The 13,925-nt window shown below is 36.8% G+C and overlaps 1 protein-coding gene across 2 annotated transcripts in view; it reads left to right on the top strand.

Moving 5' to 3' along the window:
* Positions 1-13,925, top strand: part of LOC145693092 (DDB1- and CUL4-associated factor 6-like) — an 89,103-nt gene that overhangs the window by 2,903 nt on the left and 72,275 nt on the right. The window lies entirely within an intron of this gene.

The raw sequence follows: 13,925 nt of genomic DNA, 5'->3' as shown, positions 1-13,925 counted from the left end.
TTTAAATAATTTACTGTGTGTATTTATATTAGATATGGACAGAAATTAGTTTGTTTCGCCTTTGTGTTATTATGCAACAACAAGGTTATGCTGGAAGGGGTGACATAAGCTTAAAGCGGAATCCAAACCGCTTCTCGGCTTCATCCAAGAAAAATTGTCAATTTCGACACGAAACCGGGACTAATTGGTCACAAAAGCGATTGCCGACTCACTCACGAAGGACTCCTGATACAAATACATTGTACTGATCTTTACATAGGCCTATTTGTTAATATAATTGTCAAGAGTCATTTCAGAAGGACAAAAAGATAAACAGTTACACAAGTAAAAGCATTATACAATTATATATAAATCGGGAAACTCCCACCCTAGCCACTGTGAAAATCCTGTTATTAGTTTAAATTTATATATAAAATTTTAAGGTGAACGTATCATAATCACTACGCTAAAACTGAGGTATTAAATTACAAATTTGGTATGTAGATATCATTCAATACAATTAAAACAAAGTCGAATCCAAGCTGATGTTGGAAGCTACGTAGGCAGTTGATACATTTTACCAATTTCTATCAATATATTTAAGCAACCTTGGCTTCTTTATAAAACAACAGGCATTCAGGCAAGTAGAAATATATAATTTGGTTTCTTTTCGTATGTTTAGGCTTAACATCCTTATGAAATGCCAAGATTATCACGGAAAAGACTTTCGCTTAAAGGGACACCTCGAATCGCTACTTGGTTTACACTTGAAAGATGGGTTGTGGTTCGACCGAGAATTGAACACGGGACCCCTTGATTAAAAGGTGAAAAGTACATAAACGTAATGCAGATGGTTTCATATGTGGAGACGTCACCATGAAGTTCACACGATTTAAAGCATTTTTCGTTCTTTTTTTGTTTGGTTTAAACCAGTTGGTTTTTTTGAAAAAAAACAGCTGGTTTAAACCAGCCAACCCTGCTAGATAGTCAATGAATAATTCCTAAAAGTATGGGGTTTCTTATCCTTCCGTAAACGGAAAGTCCGGCTGCTTAAGTATTGCCGAATTGGTTTAGTATTGAGCTTTGATAAGGAAATATACTAACCTGCCTACTAATCCCCCTTCACCAATATGTACGGCCCACTATTCTACAACCTTTCCAAAAGTCATCACTGTATTGTGACTAGTTACAGAGAAAAATGAACTTTAATCTTGGATTATATGGAGACATGTGGAGCGGACATGTGAGGCAAACTGACAATAGAGTATAGTGTATCAGTGTTTACCCCACTGTCGTAGTGTCAAACCTACAAAGTGTAGGCATTACTCAAGCAGGCGGTTCTTGCAAATTTTGACATATTTCGTGTATTTTCAGATAAGGTTAGAGCTTTTAACAGAGAGCATGCACTGAAGAGGAGTTCCATTACTACTTACAGATTGATTTCAGGAGGGCTCAGTATAAATAGTGTGGACGTAATGGCATAAAAACTACAGTGTATAAAACACGAACCAACTTGTGCTAGGTGCCACTAAAAAGTATGAATGCTGTCTGAGTCAGAGCGTAGCGAGGGGGCCCGAGCGTCAGCAAAGTTGTGCGTCCGTAGGGAGCAGTCGCGTTAGCGACGAGGGTATAGGCGTAAACGAGGATATTGGAGGAGCACACATATACAATACTTTCATTATCACTCAGAATTTGAAAATATGCTGCGCTCTGACAGTGATTACGTATATTCACACGGCTATAGTGCACTTTATGCCGAACAAGTGATTTTGTCACAGGTTGTGGCATTGCAGGAATGGAATCACTGTTGTTTGTAACAGGTACGGTATCGGTGTTTTTGTTCCTCCTGTTGAGAATGTTGTTTTGGAGTTTTAGCGGTTGATGGTACTGATGTCACCTGTGCTGTGGTTGGTTGGTTGTGTTGAAGTCGCTGATTGGTTATGTATTCTTGACTGATAATGCTCTATTTTCGAATCTTGTATGTTGAACATGTGTCGTTTCGTTGTTCTGATATTGTGAAGTGAGTTTCGGTGTTCGGATATTTATTATCATCATTATTATTATTATTATTCAAATATGTTTGTGATACTGAAGTGAATTCTTATCGTTTCGCGATATTATGTGGATTGATTAATATTAAGAATTGTAGTAACAGTTGAGGTGGACGAGAATTTGTTCGGCAGACACAAATTTAAATTTGTTCGGCAGACAAAAATTTAATGTCGGTCGAATGCCCCGTATTCAGAAGTAGATAGTCGGTGGTATTTGCCATGAATCTAATGAAATAATTTTGAGTGAGTGTAGCGAGAACTTTCGCAATGCTGATTTTCTTTTAGAAATTATTTCTAAGCATCTACATCCTGACTCCGTTATTATCACTGTTTGTTGGAAGGGGTACGTGGGTTTGGATAAGGAACACTGGACTCATATGAGTATTGGTGAAGTATATTTTATTTTTCTTCCTCATGCTGAATTGATTTATAATTAGTGGTGAATGTTGGTTTATTGTTTTGCAGTGATTTTTACGTTATTATGTTAGGTTTATAGCATGGTTTGTAAAAACCCGGGTATTTTTGAAAAAGCTCAACCCACCCGGGCCCACATTCTTTTTTTTCGGGTATTTTCGGGTTGGATTTTTTTTTTCAAAATATTTCGATGTATTTGGGGTAAAAGCGTTCAAATTTGATTTATATTTCAAGATTGTCATTGTCGCAACTTACAACAATATTATGTTCACTACTGTTTTGAAAAATGGCCGCCATTTTGAAATTTTACATTGAATCGCCGAGAAAATCTACACGGCAAATTTAGAACGTCTCGCTACTATCCTCAAAATTTAAACTTAAAAGTCCGTAAATTGCACCCTGTGGCGTGGATAACTTCTAGTTGAAAAATGGCCGGTATTTTGAAATTTTACGTTGGATGGCCGCCAATATATATATATATATATATATATATATATATAGCTAATTTAATGTGTCTCGTGTTTCTACTCTGAAAATTTCTATTCAAAAGACCCAAAATTGTCGTCATTTTGAAATTTTACGTTGGTACGCTGCCAAAATCTATACAGGAAATTTAGTGTGTCCCGTACTTGTACCCTGAAAATTTAAGAACGAAAGTTGTACCCTGTAGTGTGTGTGCGGTATAGGCAGACAAACGAACAAGTGTAGATCAGTTCATCCTAGGAGCCTTAGTAACGTTCGCCAAATATGAATACCAAATATATTAATTTAAACAAAGATATCATTCATGACAAATATTTTACAGCATAAAATAAATGGTTTTGTTTTTGAAGTTCACTTCCGATACTTTGGATTACGGGAATTTCCCTAGCATTAGCAAGACAGTTCTTTCTTGAAAATGAATTTAAAACAATGAACAAAGAGATAATTCACATTTCTCTTAATTCACAATTCACATAAGTAAGTGTTTCAAACTGCCTTAAATGAAAATAAACATCTTTCAGCTTAAAATAAATAGTTTTATTGTTGAAGTATTCACTTCCGATGTTGTGTGCATTCAATTGCGGGAATTTCCCGAGCACTTCTTTCACGACGTGTTTTCCCCGAAAATGTAGCTTTCTTTACTGTACATCGACACTTCCACTAGTACGGAAGTTTGAATTTAGCACTTGAAATAGTAGAGTTACATAGTCTTCGAGCATTAAGCTTCTTAAATCTGACAAGAATTTTTACGCTATTGCTGGTGTTGATTCTACAGAATGCTTATTTGAAGAGTAGCAACTAATGACGGAACTACACTGCTGTTCTTGGAAAACAAAATTTTACGTAAGAATACTTGTATTACCATCATATGTATGAAATAATACAAATTTATTTACATGTTTACTGCTGGTACAGGCACCTATGGCCTTAAACTCGTCAAATGTATGGGGGATAACGTCCCCCGGCGTCACCGAGCACACTATTCACAGAAAGTATCTTCTAAAATATAAAATTGCATATTTTACTTCAAGTAGGCTATAAACACAATCCATACATTAATTTGTTCTATAATTATCTCAAGCTAAAGTAAGCTTTTTTATCCGTTCAGTGCATTCAGAACTTTATATAGGTTTAACGTTGAATGTTGTATACTTTAACATAAAAGCATCTAATTCGCCCAAGGATAGTCCAAGATCTGATAAAAATCACTTTCAATGTGATCACCGTAGTTGTACCAGTAATATACTAACAAAAAGGTCAAAAACCCAGGTGGTTTTTAAAGTGGGTTTTTTCAGGTGGGTCCAGTCCGAAAAAACCCGTCGGGTTTTTTCGGGCTGAGCCCACTTGGGCAAACCCTGGTTTATAGTAGTGGTTATTATTTATTGTTGTTTTGGATGTTTTCTTTCGGTTCTCGAGTGGGAGTTTTGGGGGCGGCAGCTCCCCATTTAGATCTTAAAATTGACTGTTACTGTTCCACCTGAATGGATTTCTGGGAATAGTTTAGGGTCAGTTCTCAATGATATTTCCATTATCCGTAGCAGTTGAAGAGTAAAGGTTTGGTGAGTGTGGTAGATCATTTGGTTAGTAATCGTAATCTATTGTCGCTCTTGTGATATACCTTAGTTTGCTGGTGCAAAGTAAGATTACGATTGTTTATTAGGTGGTCTGCGGAACTTGTCCAGAATTTACTTTTCGATTGCTTCGATTCATGGGATTATTTTTGGGAACTGTTCCGAGGAATCGGTTCCAATGAATGTTCGGCATAAAGTGCACTCTTATCATCTACACTTCATTCCTTTCCAAAAAAATGTTTCAGATCGTATTTTACCGAGCTATAAATTTTCTGTTTGGTAGAATCGTCTGCTCAGTGAACACAAATGTATAACACAGCAAGGGAGAGAAAAGTGTCGATTGATCTTAAGGATGGTATTTAGAATCTCCGCCAACTCTTTTCATGGCTTCAAAACCTAGTACCTTGTTTTGGTCCAAATTGTGATAAAAGTAGAAAACAACGAGCACTGTGGGGCTTCTAACCCCCTTCGCTCGATCAGCTTTATTTTGTGAAGTAAGTAACACTGGGGATTTTATATGTGCAAGATGGGGTAAAAACTAAAAAATACCCGATTTTGCCAAACCTGCCCGTGAGGTAATGTTATACTTTAGTGTCGTGAATTAAAATATAGTGACTTCAGTATGGGAATGTGCTACTAATGAAAGTCGCGAATCCAGGAACAAAATAATGTTGCCAGTTTTCAACTATAAATATTCAGTTTGTGGTTATCGGGTTCGAATAGGTGGCTACACTTTCAGTAGGTCACCTATGATTGATCTCGAACGTCACGAGCCACGACTTTTGCGAAGGTGTTCTTTTATTTATGTAGCTAAGAACATTGTGTTCTTAAACGGGAATTAATTTAAAACCACAATAAAGTGAAACCATTGATTATAATAGCTTGCATCTGTACATTTAGGATTACCTTAAATTCAAACATCAGTTTGCATGACATTATTAGCTGTGTCACTGAACTATGCGCGCCTTGGCTCAAATCCTTAGCTAATACAGAGGTTGTTCAGTCTACATTTGGCCAATTTCGACTTACCTAAAAATTTTAGAAGAATGCATTCGTCACCTCGTGAATTTTGAGGTATGTCCCGAGGTATCAGCCACGAAGAATTTTCCACTCGTTCTCCTTGAAACAGATTCCAAATTTTGACCTGTTATTGGACCGCCTTTGGCGTAGTTTGGCAGGATATCATTTGAGATCATTATATTTATATCAGATGAGTGAACAAAATTGCGAGTTATAATTTTATAGAATTTAGAAGGACGTAAGAATGTCCCTAGATATAAATCACGAAAAAAAAATGAGTTTTTTCTATTTCAATCACGTTTCAAACTTGGACTGTGATTGCCTACCGTTATATTCCAAACTGCAGAACATATTAATTAAAATCATGTTATACCTGCAGGGTGAGTGAAGTAAGTTGAGAGAGATTAATTTCTGGCAGCTGGGCGTCAATTAGGGAAGGTAAGGAGCTCATTTTACCCCTCTGAGTTTGAGAAGCGTATGGTTTTCAGTAAATTATATACTAATAAAATTTGAAAGACTTTGTTGAAGGAAATTCTTCCCTGTTCCTCCTGCCAAAACCTAAGATGACACTGTTGTTTTCTGGAATCTAGAAGAATGTAGGTATAAGCTACGAAAAAATTTCCATTCTGTTTTATATTACCAATTTTGACTACTATTGCAGTGAATATGTTTCGAAATTAAATTTGTTGTTGGCGCTACTCGGTCATCAAGCGGCAGTAGATATAATTTGTAAACGAAAAATTTATAGACAATAGTTTTTTGAATTCTTGAAGGGTGTACGATTACCAATGCATATTTTTCAACAACTTCAAACAATTTGTCCAAAAATTATTCCGAAAATGAATCATTTTTATTACATTTCTTTAGTTAAAATGATATTATTAATAGTATTTCATTATTTACTGTATATTAGAGATGCAAGGGCTCGGTTTTTTTGTTTCGCTTTTTTGCGCGGGAATTTTGGGCTTTTTTGAAAAGTTCTGCTTTAAATTGATAAAGCAGGCTTCGTTTCGCTTCTCTATAACACAAAAACTCATTTAATTAGTGGTTGAGCAGATAACAATATAAAACCTGAAAATAAACCTGCTTTAAAAGGATGAATATTGCTTGAAGACTTTCCCAGGAGTTTCAAGTTGCATCTTATTGCTACTAGTTTCTCCACTTTTTTGGTGCGGAGACGATTTTGCGCCTTAGTTAGATGTTCCCAAAGGTTGACCGAACACGTACCAAATTTTCTTTTCATGGATCTTATGCGTAATAAACTGTTTCCATGAACGTGTGGTTTCCAAGACTCTAGAATATAAAACCACCACCACGGTTTACCCAGTCCTGAAGGTTTCTGGATTTTTAACAAGGCAAATCCAACATTTCATTATGGAACTCTCCCTTTAAAAGAAAAAAATACGGAATACATTTAAGTCAAGTCAAGCACAACAAACATGAGTGAGTAGTTAGCATTTGCGCTTCTATCGAGAAATCCAGGATTCAGTCCCGCATTCGGTCATTCTGGCAAAAGTTTTTCTTAATTCCATCTGTAAATGTAGAGATAGTGCGTGTACTGTGAGTTCTGACCGACTTCCTTTCTCGTTTTTAAATCGTTATTACTAATTATCAGCAGTGACGGATTTGCGAAGAGGTTTAGGGTGGAGGTCTTTTGGACTGAAGCCTGTTCCCCGAAATTACGGAATTTCTGAAACAAACGAACTATTAGTTATGCCTTTACTCATAAGCTTCAAGCTTCCCTCAAGTAAAAATAAGGAATTTTTGGAAAAACTAAACATTAACAATAATAATAATAATAATAATAATAATAATAATAATAATAATAATAATAATAAACTCCCAAAATACTTTTCCAAATCTTCCACTGATTATCAGTATAAAGTGGTCTTCAAGGTTGTTACGGAATATATAAGCGAAACGAAATATTAGTTACCTGTACTCACGAACTTCAAGCTCCTCCCAAATAAAAATTAGAGATTTTGAGAAAAAACAAACATTAATCAGAGAAACCCCTCACAAGATATATTTCTATATCTGCTACTGATTATTTATATAAAATGGTATTCAAGGTTGTATCCGGAAGATTATTACTAAATCATTGCACAGCTACAGTATAACAGAAAAGTCAGGCTTTCCAATGCTCCTATATTTTCTATTTTTCCTATATATTTGGGTCTCTTCCTATAAACTCCCATATTTCCTATATTTTAACGAAACCTCCTGTATTTTTGTAGCATTGCTACTTCCACTTGTGATAGTAAGGATTTTCAGCTTCATAGAACTAAGTTGTATTCAATATCGCATGGACTTGGCCCCTATTTACGTGAAAATTGTTGTACCATGTTAAAACTTCTGGTAACTTTTTTTAGTCTTGCTGTAGTTCAAACAACAAACGCAGCAACTGATAAAACAATTTGATATTCACATTCGATATTTTTCTTCGACCAAATATGTTGTTACTCATTACCTGAACATTTTTGGGACACGCTACATCTTCAGATCTTTTTCAAGCTATTGCGAAAACTATTAACACACCTAAACTGCCTTATGACAAGTTTCTTGTACTGGAAAATGATGGACCTCATGTGAACGTGTCTCTTCGGCGAATGTTAAATGATTGGTGCCAAGATCAAGGGTTACCAAAGCTTCTGGACATTGGTTCTTGTACTTTGCGCACATTTTCTAGTGCGTTTCATGATGGAGTAAAATCATTGTCGGAGGATATTGAGAACTTTTGTGTGGATGTATTTCAGTGGTTCAGAATGTCTGCGGCTCGACAAGAGGACTGTGCTCTTGTCCAGTCAGTATTAGATTTAGAAAGCCTTTTCTTTGTGCGTCATGTTCCGAGCCGATGGTTAACTTTGTCTCCTGTGTGCAAACGCATCGCAGAACAACTTCCAGGGCTACGTAAGTACTTTCTGGAGAATCTGCCAGCACAAGATAAAGCATGTCATGAAGATAATCGTTACAGAAGGATTAAACAATTTCTGAGAGACGTATACGTAGCAACACTGATTTTCTGATGCAAATCCTTTTTACACTCCTTGTAGTTGTTGCTTCGTACTGGTGAGCTACGTACAAAAACACTAAGAAACTCGTATAAAATTTTGCAATGAGATAATTGCCCATTTAGTTATGTTTAGAATAGAATGTATGTTCATATAGCAATTGGTGTAATTTCCATGTGATATTTTTTATTTCTACCTATTGGATGATTGAAATGTTCCTTTTTCACAGTTTCACGAAACCTCCTATATTTCTTCGTTGTGATTTCCTATATACAGGGTGAGTCAAAATAAGTGTTACAAGCCAATATCTCGCGAACTATACATCATATAAGAAAAATATTAAGAGACAGTGTACAATAAAGAGGGGCCTCAGAAATAAGTCAAACATTAGGTTTCCCCCTCCCCCCATTTTGGGGGGAGGGGGTGAACGTGAAATTTTCAAATGGGAACATAGGTCGAGTGATACCTCGTTCGAAAGAGCTTGAAAAATTGAACAATTTTTGTAGGAAACAATTTTTGATATGGGGCACCGTTTTCAAGATGGACCCCAAAAATGCTCCTGTATCCGATAAAATTTTCAGTACTTATAAATAAGTGTTACAAGCCAATATATCGCGAACTATACATCATATAAGAAAAATATTAAGAGACAATGTACAATAAAGAGGGGCCTCAGAAATAAGTCAAACATTAGGTTTCCCCAGCACCCCATTTTGGGGGGAGGGGGGTGAACGTGAAATTTTCAAATGGGAACATAGGTCGAGTGATACCTTGTTCCAAAGAGCTTGAAAAATTGAACAATTTTTGTAGGAAACAATTTTTGATATGGGGCACCGTTTTCAAGATGGGCCCCAAAAATGGTCCTGTATCCGATAAAATTTTCAGTACTTATAAATAAGTGTTACAAGCCAATATATCGCGAACTATACATCATATAAGAAAAATATTAAGAGACAATGTACAATACAGAGGGGCCTCAGAAATGAGTCAAACATTAGGTTCCCCCACCCCCCATGTTGGGGGATGGGGGGTGAACGTGAAATTTTCAAATAGGATCATAGGTCAAATGATACCTCGTTCGAAAGAGCTTGAAAAATTGAACAATTTTTGTAGGAAACAATTTTTGATATGGGGCACCGTTTTCAAGATAGACCCCAAAATTGGTCCTGTATCAGATAAAATTTCCAGTACTTATAAACCGGAAACGTATGAGTAGTAAACGATTAAACAAAAAATGAAAAACGAAAACATCATAGGCAAAGTGGAATGATGTTGTTGTGGTGTTCCCAGGGCCCTAATCATGGGGCCCCGGGACCAATTTTAAAATTTCAAATGGGAATATGCCTGTAGGTTGAGTGATACCTTGTTTGATAGATCGTGGAAAGCCAAACAGCTTCGTACAAAATTTGTTTTCATTTTGGGCAAGCGTGTTTCAAAATGGCCGCCAAAAATGGTTCCACATTCAGATAGAAAGTGCAGTGTTCAAATTGAGTATTACACGCAATATCAAACGAACTACGCATCAAATAAGAAAAGTGTTAAGAGTCAATGTACAATACAGAAAGCCTGAAATTTGTGAAAGTTCCCTCGCCCCGCTTTTGTATGGAGGGGTGTACATGGAATTTTCAAATCGCAACATACGGCGAGTGATACCTCTTTGATAGATCGTGAAATACCAAACAGCTTACTACAAAAGTTATTTTGATTTCAGGCAAGCCTGTCACAACAGCATTACCACAACCTAATATCCTGTAAAGTAGTAGAATAACGTTTAGTAATTCTACGGGTATGTGCGATGTTAAAAATTCTAATTTCAATCACTGTAAATCAAATAATTTCAACACTTACCATGTTACAAATGATGCTCGATATGTCCTCCATCCTGCTCCACACACTTCCGTAAGCGGCGGCATAGGGATGTTCGTACATCATGTAGCATCTCTGGAGTGATAGATGCACACACGCCTTGGATACGCGCCTTCATATCATCAGTAGTTGTTGGTACGTTGGACATTACCCGGTCCTTAACATAACCCCAGAGGAAAAATCAAGTGGGGTTAGGCCAGGAGATCGTGGAGGCCAGTGAATAGGACCTCGGCGCCCAATCCATTTATTCGCCATACGGTGGTCCAATAAGGCTCTGACCTGGCGTGCGTTGTGTGCTGGAGCACCATCATGTTGATACCACATTATTATACGTTCAGCGAAAGGAATATTCTCTAACAACTCCGGGTATAGTACATCACTGATAAATGCGGCATAGGTATCACCAGTAAGACGTCCATCAAAAAAATATGGTCCAATGATATGGTTACCAAGGATGCCACACCATACATTAAGAGACCACCGATGCTGATGAGCAACTTGTCTCTGCCATAGTGGATTTTCCCTAGCCCAATAATGCATATTATGTCGGTTTACGTGTCCTGTGTTTGTAAATGTAGCTTCATCGCTAAACAAGATGGTGGATATGAAGTTGCGCTGTCTGTTTTCCATACCTTCCAACCATAGACAAAATTGCAATCTGGCATGAAAATCATTGCCAGATAGTTCCTGATGTAAGATGATATGATACGGATTAAACATGAACAAAATACGCACTACAGATCTTTGGCTAACTCCACTGGCCTGAGCGAGGTGTCTCGTGGTAACATGTGGATCTACATGCACTGCTGCCAATATTCCTGTTGCACGTTCTTCATTGGTTGCAGAGCTGTGACGACCCCTACCTCGTCCCCGGACAAGACTACCATGTTGCCGCAAACGTTTCTCCAATCGCAGAAATGCCGTGAGATGTTTGTTGGCGTTGGGGATAGCGCATTGCATACATTAGTGCCGCGTTACGATAGTTTCTTCTACATTCGCCCAACACCAGCAGCATATCTACACAATGATCAAACACCGCCATTGCTCTATTCAAACGTTACCCAAACTAATAATATTAATGCGAGAGTGTTCGTTTCCTTGTACGGAAAACTTATCACCAAAGTTGATATCCCGTTCTTTCTACACTTTTGAACCGTTCAACACACAACTACAGCCCCTACCTACAATATCCACTGCCACTTAAGTCACTAACACTCTCACTAACAGCTAGGCAATGTAACATCAATGATGATTTTACGTTGAACACTACTACTCAACAAGAAAAAAATAATACCATACTATTCACACTGCATGAACAAACAACACACATGTACAGTCAAATGTTCTCAGTAGAACAATGAAAATCACATTCCCGTCCCCTGTGTGATCGGCTCTATTGACACTTGTGTATACCAGCCATTATTAAGGAGGTAGAGTACTAACTATTGCTACGTTTCTAATGTCTATTTTCGGGTTTCCGGCACCAATTTATAATAAGTTAAAATGTCTATTTTCTGGAGTTGAGACACCACTAATTTTACTACATTTATTTCTACGTAGTATCTAGATTGTATCCCGGTTCTTAAACTACGTGACAAACACAATTTACAATTTTCTTAAATTGGTTTTAATACTTAATCTTGAGAAGCGTTTATATTCCACATTGACATATTTAACAAGATGTCTGCACACTTACACTTACATTTATTATGTTTCCATAGCGATTACATTAATAGTTGACGATAAAAAATAATCTAAAGATATTTCTTTGCAACTTTCTTTTCTTTGTATAAAACGGCTCAAATAATTCGCCTTTGATCCTTTTTTTCATAAGATGGTACAGATTGTTAATGCAATATACAACGTTATCGTTGTACTATGATCCGAAGGCCATCGGTTCCATTCCCCAGGCAATGACGTTGACGGGCTTTCCTTACTCCAACTGGGCACATGCTGAGATGTTGCCTACAAGTAGGGCCTAATAGGTACCTTCCTATCCCTTTCACATAGGATTGTAGTGATTGAGAAACGACGTCTCTTTACGCATACGTATTAGTATTATTCATTGTTTTATTATTTTCATTCATATTATTATTATTATTACTAGTTTTATTATTATTTTTCGTAATAGTATCCTCCTCCTCCTTCTTCTTCTTCTTCTTCTTCTTATTTTTATTATTATTATTATTATTATTATTATTATTATTATTATTATTATTATTATTATTATTATTATTATTATTATTATTATTATTATTATTATTACGTTAACCCTTATAGGTCGATTTTGCCCCCGAACATTTTACTTGTTATTCACTTACTGTATGATGATGGAACCTCGTGTTCGACATTTTTTTAGGCCTGTTTTTATTGTACATTGACTCTTAACACTTTTTATTTGATGCAATAATTAGCGGGATATTGGCTTGTAACACTCAGTTTGAACACTGCACTTTCTATCTGAATGTGGAACCATTTCCAGCGGCCATTTTGAAACAGGCCTGCCCGAAATCAAAATATTTTTTTTAATAAGCTGTTTGGTTTTCCATAATCTATCAAACAAGGTATCACTCGACCTATATTCAGATTTAAAATTTTAAAATTGGTCCCGGGGCCCCATGATGGGGCCCTGGGGCACCACGACAACACCATTCCACGTTGCCTATGGCGTTTACCTTTCTCATTTTTTGTTTCATGTTTTCCTACTTAGCCGTTTCCGATTTATAAGTACTGGAAATTTTATCGGATACAGGACCATTTTGGGGGCCCATCTTGAAAACGGTGTCCCATATCAAAAATTGTTTCCTACAAAAATTGTTCAATTTTTCAAGCTCTTTCGAACGAGGTATCACTCGACCTATGTTGCCATTTGAAAATTTCACGTTCACCCCCCTCCCCCCAAAATGGGGGGCGGGGGAAACCTAATGTTTGACTTATTTCTGAGGCCCCTCTTTATTGTACATTGTCTCTTAATATTTTTCTTATATGATGTATAGTTCGCGATATATTGGCTTGTAACACTTATTTATAAGTACTGGAAATTTTATCGGATACAGGACCATTTTTGGGGCCCATCTTGAAAACGGTGCCCCATATCAAAAATTGTTTCCTACAAAAATTGTTCAATTTTTCAAGCTCTTTCGAACGAGGTATCACTCGACTTATGTTCCCATTTGAAAATTTCACGTTCACCCCCCTCCCCCCAAAATGGGGGGCGGGGGAAAACTAATGTTTAACGCATTTCTTAGGTCCCTCTGTGTTGTACATTGTCTCTTAATATTTTTCTTATATGATGTATAGTTAGCGATATATTGGCTTGTAACACTTATTTATAAGTACTGGAAATTTTATCGGATACAGGACCATTTTTGGGGCCCATCTTGAAAACGGTGCCCCATATCAAAAATTGTTTCCTACAAAAATTGTTCAATTTTTCAAGCTCTTTCGAACGAGGTATCACTCGACCTATGTTCCCATTTGAAAATTTCACGTTCAACCCCCTCCCCCCAAAATGGGGGGCGGGGGAAACC

Source organism: Thermobia domestica, chromosome 1 (assembly GCF_964235325.1).
Source record: "Thermobia domestica chromosome 1, izTheDome1.hap1.1, whole genome shotgun sequence".
In the NCBI taxonomy this organism is placed as follows: domain Eukaryota; kingdom Metazoa; phylum Arthropoda; class Insecta; order Zygentoma; family Lepismatidae; genus Thermobia; species Thermobia domestica.
The sequence above is the reverse complement of the archived record's forward strand: the minus strand, read 5'-3'. Positions and strand labels throughout refer to the sequence as shown.